Consider the following 17,824-nt stretch of genomic DNA (forward strand, 5'->3'; position numbering starts at 1 on the left):
CCATAAAAAATTTAGAAGCACCCGCCAAAAATAAATGAGCAGCACAGAAAATTGTATATTAACAGATTTACTGTATTTGAAAACATCATCAATCAGGACTAACAAAACCCAGAAACAACTAACTAATTCTGTTATAACTTATTTATATGTGTATAATAATTGCAAAATTAATGTCTAATAATTATAAAATATTTTGATGAGGATGATGATAATAATACTAACAATGAATAACATTATCATGCTGCCTTAATGCGAGTTATCTGCTATAAAAAGTCCAACTGTTACTTTATGACAATTAAATCTATGGAAAACATCAAAATAAAATAAAGCATTGCTATAAGAAATATACATTTTGCACTATTGCTTTTATACGCATGTCAATATAACAACCAGAAAGAACAGACAAAAAAAGAAAGAAAGCAAGATTGCGAACACAGGTTGAACATGCAAACTCCACACAAAAATGCCAAATGACCCAGCTGGGGCTCGAACCAGCGACCTTCTTGATGTTAGGGGATTGTGCTACCCACTGTGCCGTTGTGCTGCCTCAGTGTCATTTCAATTTAATTAAAAAAATTCACCCAAAGGTGGGTTTGTTCATATTTGACCCAACGTTTGGTTTATGGCAAACCATCATTTTGAAAAAATTTATCTACTCTTAGACTATTGATCACAATTGCAGCTGTGTTGTGTCTGATTTCTTTTTCAGATAAAGCAGAACTGTCAACTAAAGCTCTGTGATGTGTTTAAATTCGCCACGATCTGCACAATTCACACAATAATAGAATGCAAATGTTTTATTGATCCCTGAAGAGCCATCCAATGAAAGCAGGAGGATTTGAGGAAACCTCACAATTAGGGAAGCCAAATAAGAAAGAGGAAAGAATCTGTGAAGGAAGGCAGCGTGAGTGATTTGGGATCTGGGAAAGTTGAAAGACGTTTCATCATAGCGATAATGGGAGAGAGAGCAGCCAGACTCCTCACAGGACAAACCACAGAGAGCTCATGATAATGGATTTCACATGCCTCGCTTTCTCGCTTTGTGTTAAGCGGCCTGCAGCTAATTTGTCGTCATCTTAGTGGCCTTGTGTAATTGAGATCAACGGCAGGGAATCATTAATTGTGTCAGCGCAGTCGAATGAAAACAAAAACAGAATAGAAACGTACAACTGATTGTTTAAGGACTAATAAATAGCAAAGGCTTAACCCTGTTGAGCTTTTAACTCTCTTAAAATTGTTATACATCTTAAATTTCACTTTCTTTTTCCTCGTCATCCTTTTTAAATGAATATATTTAGTCCAAAAAAAAAAAAAAACTGACCATCATACATTTTTACTCACTAAAATGTCATTCATTGTAAGTTCTAAAAATGACCACAAATTCTTCTCAAGCAGTTGGCAGAGAGAATATTTTAATCCTTAAATAATATTTCAGTATGTTTACTTATTCTTTATAGGTCAGATTTGGAATCAGAATGAGCATTATTTGCCAAATGTGCGCAAACACGCAAGGAATGTGTTTTTTTTTTTTTTTTCAGGATCTCAGGGTAAATATAGTACATACATGCTTATCGGTAAATATAGTACATACATGCTTATCAACACAATAACAGAATGGCATTTAAATAAGTGGAAAATAAAGTAAACAACACAAATTCTGTATTATATACACATCTAGATGGTTTATTCATTCATTCATTCATTTTCTTGTCGGCTTAGTCCCTTTATTAATTAAGGGTAGCCACAGCGGAATGAACCGGCAACTTATCCAGGAAGTTTTTACGCAGCGGATGCCCTTCCAGCAGCAACCCATCTCTGGGAAATAGATGGTTTATGTGCATTTTTAAGTTATTAACATTTTTAACGGTACAAATATGAAATAAGAGTATTTACAATTAAGTGGTTTTATTGGTTACAAAAACCATACGCTGTAAGGGGCCTGTATGTTTATGGCATCCTGATCTCACAAGAAAACGAAAGTATCTTACGTTTTGCCAGTTTAGTGGCTAATTTATTCAAATTCGTATGATTTCAGTCGTTCGAAATTGTATGATTTTAAAAAGGAGGCGTCGCACTTAACCCCACACCCAAACCCAACCGTTATTGGGGGATGAACAAATCGTACTAAATTGTACGAATCAGATCATACGATTTCATACGAACTAGCCACTAAATTAAAAAGTTACGAATTGCAGTGAGACTGTGTTGGTTTATGACCATAAGAAAACAATTAGCAAACAAAATATGTTGTTTAATTTATATCTAACATATTTGTGAAGTTATGCTGACTGACAATTGAAAATATTTTGCCATATTTATGATAACAGAAGTTATCTAACGTGTCAGTTCATCTCATTATAGGGATGTCCAGATCCGATCACGCGGTTTCAGACTCGATCGGAATGGGATGCCACCTTCCGATCAAGACTCAAATATTACAACACATTAAGTTATGTGGTGCCACAGAGTTAGACCTCTTTCTTGACTTCACAAAGAAACAGCAATGAATGCAGCATGACATCACTTTGTTGCAGAGACGATATTGGTAAAATGCCAGCAAAGTAGAACAGGAAAGCAGCTTGAAGTGGAAAGCGCGAGTTTAGATGCGTCTGAAACCGCATACTTCCATACTATACAGTACGCTGAAATCAGTATCCGAGCTGAGTAGTATGTCCGAATTCATAGAATTCGATAATCAGTATGTGAGAAGTACCCGGACGACTTACTACTTCCGGCGAGATTCTAGAGTGTGCATCCCATGCATGCTGCACTATGCCATGATGACCCATGAGCGAATTCATGAATGGGAGTGAAGCGACGCAACTGACGCAGGTAGGTGGCAGAATTCTGACAAGAAAATGGATTGAAGAAACTGCAAAACTGCTGTATGTTAAACTGCTGTCTCATGACAGATTGTTTAATGCAGCAAGTGTCAATCAACTAATGAACAAAGGATTATTTAAATTCATATTACACAGTGACTAGGTTTACATGGACGCCAATAATTCGATTTTAATGCGATTAAGACAATACTCTGATTAGAAGTTAATCACGTAAACAGCAATTTTTGATTAATTTAATCAGATTAAGGTCATAATCGAACTAAAGAGAAATCAAATTAAGACGTGTGGAGTATGCTGATTGTAGTCGCATTATTGAAGTGCATTACAGACATGTAAACACCTTAATTGAATTATTATCGTCATGTAAGACTTTTCACAGCGTTTTGCAACAGGATAGTACACACACACACACACACACACACACACACACACACACACACACACACACACACACACACACACACACACACACACACACACACACACACACAGGGCTGTTTGACACTCTCTACACCTTCCCAGTCAATGCAGAAAAAAGACACCTGCACTATGAAACGCGGAGTTTTTTTTTTCTTCTATTCAGCATGCGGTATGAACTTTTATTAAAACAACACTTCCAGCAGTTTATAGTTGCATCTAATATTTCGTTTGAAACATCCGAAATTACATGAAACTCCGGAGGAAATGCAAATAGTGCGGTGACACAATGACGTTAATCGAATTATGTGCTATAACATGTAAAACGGGATCATGAAAGTAACACTCAAAAAGCAACTCATGTAAACACCTTAGACTTATTATTCTCTTAATTAGATTAAAGCAAATAATTTGATTACTGATGTCCATGTAAACGTATTCATTGTTAATATACTACAATATACCATTATATAGTGCAGCACACAATGCAATCACGGCATTGATTTAAACATTGAGAACTCAAAAAACAATTAAAAGACGTCTTTTTGGATAAGATTTTAATTAACAACATGGTTGTATGGCTGGTTATATATTTTTGTAGAACTTTCACTTGGACTATATGTTAATCTACATTGTTTACTTTTCCTGTACGGCACTTTGTGACTCATTGTTTCTGGCCCAAAAATTCTTCCATCGAAACATGCAACATAAACAAAGTTAGGAGATAAATGGTTCAGCATTTCAGGGACAAACAACTGATTCACGCAATGACAGGCACTCAAAAATACTACGTTCAAAAGCCCAAGCCTTTCTCCAGACATCTTCATAAAGCTATTTTTACTGGCTGAGAGATCATTTGGTGGACATTTAACTACAGTCATAAAGACGCGAGCAGTGGAGGCTTTCCTACAGATTCAGAGCGCAAACGCCACAGCGGAAACTCTCCCCTCAGTCTGTGTGGCATCACGAGGCCTCCAGACAGACCCTCCGGCACCATCCGCATCAGAGAGAGAGAGAGAGAGAGAGAGAGAGAGAGAGAGAGAGAGAGAGAAGAGAAGAGAAGAGGAAATATGAAGGAACTGCAAAGAGGCAGAGATGAAAGTCTGACAGAGAGGTTTGCAATAACACACACACACACACACACAAAAATAAAAAAATATCCAGGGTGCAGTGAACAATTCAAGTTCAACCCCAAACTAAAGGCAGTCAAAGATATTTATGGTTTTAAGTAGGGCTGCATTATTTATTTTTTCTGCGACATATATTGCAATAGGGCGATGCAGTGGCACAGTAGGTAGTACTGTCGCCTCACAGAAAGAAGGTCGCTGGGTTGCTGGTTCGAACCTTGGCTCGGTTGGCATTTCTGTGTGGAGTTTGGATGTTCTCCCTGCGTTCGCGTGGGTTTCCTCCAGGTGCTCCGGTTTCCCCCACAGTCCAAAGACATGCGGTACAGGTGAATTAGGTAGGCTAAATTGTCCAGAGTGTATGAGTGTGTGTGGATGTTTCCCAAAGATGGGTTGCAGCTGGAAGGGCATCCGCTGCGTAAAAACGTGCTGGATAAGTTGGCCAATTATTCCGTTGTGGCGACCCTGTATTAATAAAGGGACTAAGCTGACAAGAAAATGAATGAATGAATATATTGCAATAATAAAAGTTCACTAGAAGACTTGAATTACTCCATTTGGAAAGAATTCACTATTTTTAATTAATTGGGATGATTTCGTAAGACGGTTAATAAAAAAAAAAAAAAGATGTTTTAAATAAATGACAGACAGCATTTTCTGGAGATTCTAACTGTATTCAGCTACAGAAATTGAATAATGGAATGTGAATTAATAAGATTGCATAGTCTTCGTCGTGAATAAAAAACAAACTGCAATTTTATTATTATTTTTTAATCCAAATTTTGGGGTACATGGGGTAAACCCTCGCGAGCATAGGGAGAACATGTAAACTCCACACAGAAATGCCATCTGACCCAGCGACCTTCTTGCAGTGAGGCAACAGTGTTAGTCACTGTGCCTCACTGCAAGAAGGTCTATGCTAGGAAAGAGCCATGGTTTCCTATGCTAGGAAAAAGGGTGAGGAGTCAAAGTTAATGGGGTGATTCTTCAAGACGAAGACGACTAAGGTAAGGAAATCTGGTTATTTATGTGTGTCATTAGATTGGTAAATCAAAAGATAGCTGATGTGGGACTTGCCGTGGTAAATAATTAGCACACGATCGTCTTTAAATTAGTTTATAAATAAACTTCACTTAAATGTGCTTGAAATCTTACAGTCAAAAGCCTTAAATAAAAAGCAAACAAGCAAATGAAAAACTGTTTTCAATATCGAAGCTAAAACGATATATTGTGCAACCCTAAGTTTAGGTACACTAAACGTCCAGTGGGGTGTAAAGAAACTAAAGAAAGCAGTACTGAAAAAATAAAGAAAGCAGTACTGAATGTGTACTGTCTACAGCGCCGTTTTCATCCACCTATTTTTATGCGCATTTTGGATATGCGCATGAAAAACAATTGATGGAAATGCCAAGATGCGCATCAATTTTGAAAATGCGCATAAAAAACATGTGCATAACTGTGTAGGATTAACATTTTATTTAATAATAAGAAATGCACATAAATTACGATGGAAACACTTTTACCGAACAAATGTGCATTATTAAAAGTCATGTGATTTTGTTATACGAGATCATGTGATGATAACAATGTGTGTGAATATGCTCAGCCTGCTGGTTTCTCCATTGTAAAGCATCTGAAATGTTGTTTTGGTCATTCTGAAACGCCTAACCATTTCAGTATTAGTGTTATTATATTATTAATTACCTCCAGAACAGCGACACCACGCGTTCATTGCGTGTCGGCATAATTAAGTAATTTCTTAAATAAAGGAAAAGATTCACACTGCTTCTCCTACAGCAGTATATTTTGTTTTTACTTTTGATATTTGGAGCAAGTTAATCAGGAAGTGACGATTTTGTTCTCTTTGACTCAGTGGATGGAAACGCTGCTTTATTCGCACGTCATTTGAGTGATAGTTTTGTGCATACATTTAATTCACATCTTTGGATGGAAACATAGTATGTTTTTTTTTTTTCCCCTGAATACAACATTTTTCATTGTCAACATATGGACATAACCTAATTATCGTGATTTGAGCATGATCCAAAGAACATCCTGCACTTCATCACAGAGCATCCAATTTAAAAGGTGCTATAGAATGACAATCTGGATTGACCTAGGTGTAATAAACTATACTAGTTCAGTACATGGTAATGACAATAGCAAGGGTCTTAAACATCATTGTTTCCTTATTCTCATGTAGATCTGATGAGTGTAAAATCCCAGTGAATAACAGGCCAATAGGAAGAAAACCCAGACTGTGACATCTCACATACTCATGGGATCAGTAATATGCATGGCCTCAGGAGCGTCCAAATATTTCCTAGTGAGATTATAACAATGATAACCCCGCTCCATATTTTCTTAGTATAACACTATATTTTCCCTATATTGACAGTATTGCCCCTAGATGTATGTGAGACTCTTACTTAAAAACAAAACAAAAAAAAAAAACGATTACCTTTAATCCGTAGCTTCAGCTATTTCTTTAATAAAAACATAATAAAATAAAAAAATGGAAATTCCGAAGAAAGATTTTTTTTAAATTAGTCTTGTAAACTGACTTTAAATAATGCAATCAATACTTTTTCTACAGATGTGGTCATTGTAGGAATCAGATTGATTTGGAATCAAATCAGGATTTCAATGTGCTGTCAAAGTTTCCTCAATGGAATACTTTGAACATTTTAATAATAATAAATGACTTTTTACTCACTCGAAAAATACATGGTACTGGAGTAAAATATAATGATTTAAATCAGTGGTTCTCAAACGATTTCATCAAGTACCATCTCAGAAAAAAATTGTCTCTCCAAGTACCACCAAAATGAGCAGTATTGAAATACAGTAGCGCAGTAGGCCCAGTAAAGCAGCTACAACTCTGCACAGTTAAAAAATGTGGCAGATTACATCAGAAATATAGGCTATATGTCATATATGACATATTATATACATCATTTTTTGATCATTTTTTTAAATATGTGTAGCATGTACATGACATATTTCATTCCTCCGTGTACAACTCGAAGGAAGCCTGCGTACCACTAGTGGTACACGTACCACAATTTGAGAACCACTGATTTAAATAAATCACAAATGTAACCACAACAAACTATGAATTGTGCGGTTTCTTTTAAATTAGCCAACAGCTAACTGACTCGTCCGAACTTGATTGTGCAAGACGAACCATTTCAGATTGTGACCTAAAATCACTCGCAGGAATTCTTTACAAAGATTAAGCCTCGGAGATGTGAAATTCACTGTGGATGATAGGCTGGTCAACAGCATGACGGCAACACAGACCCTTTCCTCACAATAGTTTCCTCTTGACTCTGTCATTTGCTCCACTCCCCTTTCTCAGACGAGAAGGGGGAGTGGAGTCTCAAATATTCAGGTGACTCAGAGGAAGACAACAGATTAGCTATGTCTGGAATCCATGAACCATGCTCAAACACACACACACACTCTCTGGTTTAAATAATATTGAACACACTTGAAGAGTCACCTTAATGATGTATGCCTGGAATAGGGGCCGAATGAAAGTCATATATGATGCAAGTTAGTCATAAACTTGTTCATTGTACAGAAACAGGTGACCTCATCTCCATGTGATGATGGAGCCATGGAAATTAACGCTCTGCTGTTTGTTTGGGTCTTTGTGTGCTTTGAAATTGGGCTGAGGTCATCGGTGAGTCTTGTTGTGCAGCGCTTAGAGGTCAAAGGTTGGGATAAAGGCCATTTTACATCATATTTTGTCAGAGGAAGACCGATCCCCAATTGAGCCAAGGTTTGTTCTCCATTACAGTCAATTGGCGGAGTTTTTGTTCCCTGCCAGTCACCTTTGGCTTGCTTAGTTGGGATCAGCAAAGCTGCCTTACTAAACTGAATCATCATTAAACTAACAAAAACAAAGTAGGCTAAGTTGTAAACATAGTAGTAAACAAAGTTTTTTTTGGTAAATCTGCTTGGACAATTTGCATTTTATAAGGTGCTATGGAAATAGATAACAATGATGATGGATGTTAAAGGAACACTTAAAAAAATAGGCTCATTTTATTAATCTTCTAGGCGTTGAACAGTTGGGTTTTATATTTTAATCCATTTAGCTAATTTCTGCATCTGACAGGAGCGCTTTCAGCTTAGCTTAGCATAAATCATTGAATCAGATCAGACCATTAGCACATTTCAATAATTTTCTATATTTAAAGCTTGACACTTCTGTATTTACAGTTGAAATCAGAATTAATAAACCCCTTTTGATTTTTTTTTCTTTTTAAAAATTTTCCAAATGATGTTTAACAGAGCAAAAAAAAAAACAAAAAAAAAAAATCACAGCATGTCAGATAATATTTTTACTTCAGGTGAAAGTCTTATTTGTGTTATTTAGGCTAGAAAGAAAGCTAAAAAAATCAAGTTTTGAATTTTTTAAAAATCATTTTAGGGTCAGAACAATTAGCTCTTTTAAGCTATATTTTTTCGATAGTCTACAGAACAAACCATCGTTATACAATAACTTGCCTAATTACCCTAACTTGCCAAGTTAACCTAATTAACCTAGTTAAGCCTTTAAATGTCACTTTAAGCTGTATAGAATTGCCTAAAAAATATCTAGTCAAATAGTATTTACTGTCATCATGGCAAAGAAAATAAAAGTTATTAGATATGAGTTATTAAAACTATTATGATTAGAAATGTGTTGAAAATAATCTCTCTGTTAAACAGAAATTGGGGAAAAAATAAATGGGGGCTAATAATTCAAGGGGTTTAATAATTCCAACTTCAACAGTACATTGTGTAACAAGTTTGATGGAAAATTAAAAGTTTTTCATCAGAGCACTTTTCAAGATAGATATGGCTAGGGACTATAATTTAGTTTGGTTTAATAATAAAGGAACATAATAATGATATTATGCAGCCCTGTTACATAGTTACTTATACCTGGGACTATTTCCAGCACTGCAGAAGATCAATGTGCCTGCTGTAGCTATGGCACTGCACCAAAGTTCCTTTATTGTTATACCAGAATGAGAGTATATAAAATGGTTTTGAAGTTGTTTTTGAGCAAGATGCTAATGGTCTAATCCGATTCAATGATTTATGCTAAGCTAAGCTGAATGTATTCATAAATGGTAAAAGTAAACTGTTTAACTCCAATTAAGTTATAAAATTTGTTTATTTTTTTTTTTGCAAGTGTTCCTTTAACGAGATAGTTCACCCAAAAATGTTATTTCTGTAATCCTTTACTCACATATTTGAGTTTCTTTTTAATGCTGAACACTTTGTGTTAAGCTATTTTGAAGACTGCTGGTTTTAAGGTAATTTCTTTCTACTCAGGTCAATAATTCCAAACACCAGCCTTTTTCCACATATCTACTTTTGTGTTCAACATATCCTAGAATATCCTATAGGTTTAAAACTACACTAGGGAGAGTCTCTTAGTCTCTTTAAGTGACTGAGAAATTTCTTTACCAGTGTCTTAATATGTAAAATATTTAAGGTTTACAGGGATAAGTCAGGGATTTGCTGAAATGTCAACGCTACCAAACATTTAATTTCATTTGAAATGTCCCACCTTAGTTTCCTTTGGTGCAGGAGTCTTTTGAACGATGAACTATCAACCTCAGAGCGCTAAACTTCTCCCTGAGGCATTTTGTTTCTTAATCTTTCTGTCTCTCCCTCACACACAGTCTCCGTTATGCCCTACAAAACAGAGTAATTACACATCATTTTACATCTTATAGGTGGTGTGGAGCAGACAGACAGAAGCAACGTGAATTAAAACAACTCCAGGTAATGACACAAAACATCAAAGCTACGAGAAATGAGAAAAGAGCAACAGAGGAGCAGGAAAGAGATGGATAGAGCAGAGAAGTAGGCCGCTTTACAGGTCACGCCACAGAGGACATCAAAGACTGCTGTCTGCCGAGGAAGAAGGAGCTGGAAAGAATGACAGGAAGAAGAGAAGAGACAGATAAATGAACAGAGCGAGAGACGACTGCAGTCTACAGGTAATGCAGCACACGGCACATCAAAGACGGCCAAATTACAGCTTCATTGCCTGTGACGCCACAGAGCGGCCGCAACCCGAGACTCCTTGCAGCGCTGCAGAACAACATGCAGGGGCAAACACACACACACACACACACACACACACACACTATTGGCTCTGAAAATGATACGCAGATTCACCTAAATACACTTCTAAACACTTGACTGCAGTCCTTTAATTTAACATTCATTGTTGTTAAAGAGAACAAGAATGTGATGCTACCTATCTGTGGTAAAAGTACATGAAACAAATAGACACAGAAAAAAAAACATGCTTTTCTTCAGATTTTTTTCTCTTGTTTCAAGTTCAAACATCTAAAAAAAAATAAAAATCTTAAATCAAGAAGCAATCTCTAGCAAAAAGAAATATTGTCTTGTTTTAGGAAATAATATCAAAATTAAGTGAGTTTTTCCTTAAAACAAGCTAAATAATCTGACAATAAGGCAGGCAAAATAACTTTGTTTTTCCTTTTGATATAAGATTATTTTGCTTACCCCGTTGGCAGTGTAAATAATATGTTTTTCCAAACAGATATTGGGATTTATGCCTTTAAAGGGCTGGTCCAGAGTGTATTTTTAAGGCTTGGTTGTGTTTATAAGATGCAAAACAATGTGTTCTCAAGCTTCATTTGTAGAAAATCATGTTATTTTTTCATATATCTTACTTTGAATATATACAGCTACTCAGCTAACATGAAAACGGCTGTCATATTTCCTAGTTCCTCTAGAAGTCCCACCCAAAAGGGGCTCTAATTGGTCAGGTAACATAATGTGCATGGATTGGCTACACGTCATGCCCCTACAAGCATGAGCTTTTGCGCTGTGTAAACAGAGAAGCTGTTAACAGAGTTAGAAAAGCACACCAGGCACACTGCCTACTCTTTAAAATGAAAAATCTGACAAGTGTCTTTCACATATATTCGGATTAAGCATGTGTAAGTAAAATAAAATGTTCTCATAATTTCTTGCTAGTTCGTATTTTGAGATGTAGAACACACGAAAAGTATCTGCATAGACGCATAGAGAGACACTGCAGCGCTGGTGAAGATTGTGGGTTTAAATGTGCCAAATTTGGTGATGCCTAACAGCATTTCCCTTTGTTTACATCCTTGTATACGTCCTCGCTACAACAAACTTGACAGAAACTGTGCATTTAATCCATCAATTTTAACAAATTAAAATACTTCCAGGTTGTGGCTCAAAATCCACAGCTTCTTCAGTTGGAGGAGTTGTAACCAAATCCAGCACGGAACTGAGAGATTCTGGAAGTTCTTCATTGTCAAATGCTAACTGCATATTTTGTATAATTCTCTTGAACATAATTAAAATTAAACTGTAGGCACTTTTCTCTGCTCTGTAGAAATAGCAGTGTTTGGACGGCGTTTTAGCTTTCTCTTCTATAACATTATAGCGCCTCTGGCCACGCCCCTTCACTGCGCAGGGTGTGTGCGCATGGTGAATGCATGTAAAGCCCTTGTAATCTCACTAGCCTGGATGTATTTGTTTGCAGTGCCCAAACCTTGTTTGCTGTAAAAGCCAATGTCTCCCTTTGCATTGAACTTTGAGCATATTACATTCAGAGATGTTGTTTATGTTCGCTACATTACACATCAACTGAAGTTTAAAATATGATATCGTAGTGGACCACCTCTTTGAAGAAGCAATTTCTAATAGAAAGTATGCATGGGCAGGGCATATTGCATTGCATTGAACAATTCTGTTCTCTCAGTGTTGAAGCTGGCTTCTGCTGATAAAACTGCAAACTATCTTCTGTAAAGTTTCTTTTTAATTGAACCTCTGACTCCGGCTCTTCTTCAACTGACAGACAGGTCATTTTTGGGTTTAAATAGTAAAATGTCCTTACAGTGTGTAATATATACAGTCAACACGTCTGCAAGCCTAAGATTATTTATTCCCCTGGTCAATTCTGACTTAAGGTTTTTGTTCAAATTTAATTAAAGCTGAGAAATATTATTTTCCACAATGACGCCTCTTGTATATCATCTTATTATTAATATTATTATTATTATTATTATCTATTATTTAGGGAGAAGCCGGTGTCATTCCCGGCATAAAAGCATGGTGGTTTAAAAAAAGTAACTTTAAGTCAGAGTTTGAATAATTTTAGGCTTGACTATGTAATATTTCAAAATAATAATCATAAATAGGTTTCAATTGTTAAAGTCACTAAACAGCCTTATTGATTTTTATTTTCTGAGATCCATCTGCTGAAACAGACAAAGGGTTACAACATTTGCCCCCTAAAGATTCTTCACAGAACTGTCTTTTTATCCGATTTCTGAGAAGTATAAGAAAACACGCAACTATATGTTTTGGGTAAAATCCACAACAATAATTCCTGTCCTGGAAGCATCTCTGTGGATAGCCATCTTTGATTTATCTGTGCCGAGAGCCGTGTTTAACTGAGCTGAACTTTATGAATGCTGACTCACAGACTTGCTCAGAGTGCTGACGGAAACTTCAGCTTGTGTTAACAAACGGCTGTCTCTTTACTTCTAATGGGAAAAAAGTGTTTCAAATGTTGTTCTGAATCAGTTATACATAAACACATACATTCATTCATCGATACAACACGCATAATATAGACTACCAAAATGGCATAATATCATCCCACAAGACCACCACCTTTCTCCCAAGTGATAATAGGACCTGTCGAGTCTACAACTCCATAAAAAAAAAGGCTCCACTTTTCACCCACCACAAATTGGCCTCACACCGCGTGGAGATTTAGCGGCTCCGTTTAAGTAATCAGAAGCAGATCTTTCCTTCTCAGCTGCGCTCTCTGCGAGTTGTGGAAAGTGTCAGTATGGAAAATAGCCCTAGTCATTGCATCATAAATAAGTAACCATTTAATAATGATCCAATTAATTAGCGGGCATGGGTTCAGCTTCTGAATGCTTTCTCAAACTGGGAAATCTGCTAAGACAACTGTAAATGCAGTGCTCCCATGATGGAATAACCAATTATGGAGGACTGAAAATTTTAATAACAGCTGAGGAGTAAAGCCCAGGATTTTCCTTACTGATAACCATTATTTATTCAGATATTTAAAATGTTTTACCTTAAGACTTGAATCACCACAGACGCCCATTCGAGAACTAATCACCTTGACGTCTATGTGAGTTTTAAGCCCCTCCCACAAAATGGGATGTCATCAACTTAGTAGTAGTGCCCATACAGTCAAGCCATCATAACAATTTATAAAATGTTCAGTTAAATCCTTCAATGAAATGACTCCATTTGTAATAATTGAATTTGTTCATTCTCATTGATAAATTAAATTAAGATTTAATTACTTGCTCTGAAACAACTTTCTTTTTTGCACTCTAAAATGTGACAGACCGGCTATTAATGTTATGTTTATCTATGCTATTAAAATATAAAAGACAGTGGAATTAGAATGTTAAAATAAATTTTAAAAAACAAAAACTAACTTTTCAAAGATTAGCTACAACTGCACTGAGCAATTTGACAATAGTCCCGGCACAGCGGTGTCTCACGTTTTTGGTTCTCTTGAAACATTTCCATTGTATTCCGATGTTTTTACAAGTGTTGTGAAAAATGCAGCAGGTTTTTATAAATTGTTTGCGATGTGAGAAAATGCAGCGTGTTTTTTAAATTGGTTTGAGTAGTGAGAAAATGCAGTATGTTTTTTTATTTGTTTGTGTTGTGAGAAAATGCAGCGTGCTTTTAAAATTTGTTTGCGACGTAAGAAAATGCAGTGTGTTTTTTTTATTTGTTTGTGTTGTGAGAAAATGCAGCGTGTTTTAAAAAATTTATTTGCGATGTAAGAAAATGCAGCGTGTTTTTTTTATTTGTTTGCGTTGTGAACAAATGCAACGCCTTTTTTAAATTTGTTGGCGTTGTGAAAAAATGCTGCTTCAAAGAACTTAGACTGACCAAGAGGTGACACTCAAAACAACGTTCCATTGCAACAGCAACGCCCAGCAACAGCCCCTTATTCCGCCATTTTGGAGTGAAAGCGATCGGCTGTCCATTGGATCTTATTGCTGTCGTGATGGCAAGCAGCAGCTTTGTTTTTTATTTATTTATTTAAAAAGCACATTAAAAGCTGAGATACAACCTGAAAGACGTCAATACAATACTTACTATCACAATCATCAGCACTTTTAATAGTTTATTTTACAGACTTATAATATACTGTTTTTATATTGGAGTTTTCAATCCAAAATGGCTGTTTCAATTTTTTTTTTTTTTCCCAAATTGCACTAGTGTCGCCTCTTGGAGATTCTATGCTCTATGCTCTTTGGCAGTGTGTTGTTTTATTTGTTTCTGTTGTGAGAAAATGCAGCACATTTTTAAAATTTGCTTGTGTTGTGAGAAAATGCAGTATTTTTTTTTTTTTTTGCATTGTGAAAAAACGCTGCAGGTTTTTTATTTGTGTGTGTAGTCAGAAAAAGCAGCATGATTTTTTTTTTTTTTTTTTTTTGCGTTTTGTGAAAATTTAAAGCATTTTTTAATTAGTTTTTTTATGTGTTTGCATTGTTTGGATCAATGAAATTAACTTAACATATTGAAGTGCATTGAACATTAAACAATTACATTTTCCATGTAAAAATCTCAAGAATTGTGTCTACATAAGTAGTTTAAACACGCAGCAAAATATACTTTTTTTCTGAGTGTGTCAAATTTAAATATATAAAATGCCTTGAGATGTTTTTATATAGAAATTTTACCAATGCCAAGTTTTCGAGGATGGCTAGTGAAAGCTGTCATGTTGATTTACGAAGTGTGAAAGCACAACAGAGTCACTTCACAAGTTCAAAAAGAAGAGATGACTGTACAACATTGAGAGTAAAATATAAATAAAAATAAACATTCCAGCGTCACTGAAGTATTTGCTCTGGATGAAAACAGGCCACGACACTCGTCCCACACCCAGACATGACACACGTGGATCTGAGCTGCGACAGAGACAGACAGAGATGAACAGAGACAGACAGAAGAGCACGCAGACATGTTGAAAAGACTCACAGGGTCACGAACCGATAAGATATTAGCTGAGAAACAGAGAGAGAGATGCTGACAGGATTAGAGTCTCACATATAGGCATCCATCATCGCATCATGTGGACGACAGCTGTGTAATAATAATCACACATACTTACAGCACACACATCCTGAACATGAATCAGGAGACACAATCTGACCAAACAGACACCCAGCAGGAAGACTTCTGGTGCTTTCATGTGTTTTGCACCTCTGCGGCTCAATTACCGCTTCTTCAAACTCTTAATATAAGGGATATCCTTGACAGTTAACCTTAATATGGTAAACGTGTGTTTTATTATGATGTTAAAACTGCAGGGGGAATAAACAGACAGTCTGGTGACAGTTGTGTGACCACAGAGACGCTTTCTCACAGATTGAATGATGAATTTACTTATTAATCGAACGCAGATGGGACATTTATTAAAAGTGAAGTCATTTGGACTTTTTTGGGTGAGGGAATTTATTGCATTTCAAAAATCTAATTATAGAATGTCACCAGAAAGTTGCATCTGCTGAAAAAGAAACGTTTTGTTGATTAAATCAGGGTTATGTTTTTTTCTTAAACTGTTCACTCAAAAATGTAAATTCTGTCTATATCTGGCCCTCTATTATTTTTTTCCCCCAAGATGTATTTCAAGTATTAATAATAATTCCTTACACTATTGTAATACAAATGTAATACACATGTACTATTCTATTCTTTAGACATTGGAGGAATCTCCTCATCCCCCACCAGTGTCCAGCATCTACCTGGATGACGTGCAGACTTATTGCACCAGACCGCACACCAGCTGATTGGTTGAGAAGAGACAAAGTAAAGAAGCCAACTATGATATGGGGATGGTTAAAGCTGATTTATACTTTTGCCTGGCGTTTGTTGCAGACCACTGCTGACTGCGCGGGCACCTCACAAAACAGACAAGGCTTTTATACTTGATGTGTTCGTCGTTGTGATATTCTTTAAAATGACAGGGGGCGGTCAAAAGAAACTGACTGTAAATTCAGACAGATAAACAGAAGTAGGAACTACATCATATCATTAATATCATTCTAGACTTTTTAAATTATTATTTGTATTATTTTAATAAATTTTTTTATTGATTATAAATATTTTTAAAACCATTTATGATTTTTTTTTAAATCAAACTTTAATGCATCACTTTGCGTTTGTTCATTTCTCGGACAGTTCTACCTTAAAGTTAAATATCAATGACAAGAGAAAATGGGTTGCTCTACAAAAAAAAAAATAAATAAATAAAATAAAATAAATAAATATATATATATATATATATATATATATATATATATATATATATATATATATATATATATATATATGGCAAGATTAAAAGTAAAAAAATAAAAATTACAAATCTTTTTTTTTTTTTTTGATTTAGCCCACTCCACAATTCAACATTACTGTCTGCTTAGTTTCTGTCCTCTACTTATATGCTAAAAAGGCAATAACGGTCCGACATTCCTGACTATTGTCACCAATAAAGCCTAGAAAAACGGGATGAGTATATTATAAACCAATTGGTTTAAATATTCCTTTCCAGTTATCATAGAAATAATTTGTTCTTTAATTATAGTTTTGTAACTATACATTGTTTTTAAATTCAAAGCTGTAATTTATACACCAGTGTTAAACCTATAAATGGTGGAAAACAGATTTCTGTAATTGTGTACCTGGGTCTCCACTCTTGCCATGGCCTCTTTTGGCTTTAACAAACTTATCTCAGGTTTTTTCAAACCTTTTAACAAAAACTTCTTTGCTCCTCCTTTCCCACTGTTGCAATTTTTCTAGCCAAGAATTATTGGTCATTTAGTTATCACTATGATCACGCATAGACTGATCATAAAGATGCCTGTACAGAGGTGTACCCATTTCAGAAAAAATCTCTTTAAAGTGAGTCATATTCAACTCAACTCAAACATGGCGGCGGGCAAAATGTTCACTCGAATCTCAAAAAATATCATGTGCTCCGCCAGCCGAAATAATGTCGCCTGCACCCAAAGCAAACCTCCGCAAACACTGCAATGACATCACATCAAGTGAACTGGCGGACACGTTAAATAAGCAGGCTTAAGAAGGTCATGATGGACAGAGGCCAGTGGGCAAATTTGGCCAAAGAGTAGGGGTTAAACCCCTATTCTTTTTCAAAGGACATGCTGGGATTTTGAATGACCACAGAGAGTCAGGACCTTGGTTTAATGTGTCATCCAAAATATGGCATTCACTGAGAGTATAGAGTTCCCTTCAATATACTGAGCTTCTGTGAGTGACCATGCGAGAGTTGCAAAGAGCTATCTGACAGTTCATGTCTTTGATTTCCAAAATATTTATTTCCCTATTGCT

General features: G+C 35.8%; 1 long non-coding RNA gene across 2 annotated transcripts in view; it reads right to left on the minus strand.

Moving 5' to 3' along the window:
* The window catches only part of LOC141377057 (uncharacterized), a 98,793-nt gene that overhangs the window by 64,421 nt on the left and 16,548 nt on the right, over positions 1-17,824 (minus strand). For both annotated transcript variants that reach the window (XR_012388912.1, XR_012388913.1), the window contains exon 2: positions 9,957-10,084. This is a non-coding gene — a long non-coding RNA (uncharacterized lncRNA). The remainder of the gene's footprint in view (positions 1-9,956; positions 10,085-17,824) is intronic.

The sequence above is a fragment of the Danio rerio genome, chromosome 13 (assembly GCF_049306965.1).
Source record: "Danio rerio strain Tuebingen ecotype United States chromosome 13, GRCz12tu, whole genome shotgun sequence".
Classification (NCBI taxonomy): Eukaryota; Metazoa; Chordata; class Actinopteri; order Cypriniformes; family Danionidae; genus Danio; species Danio rerio.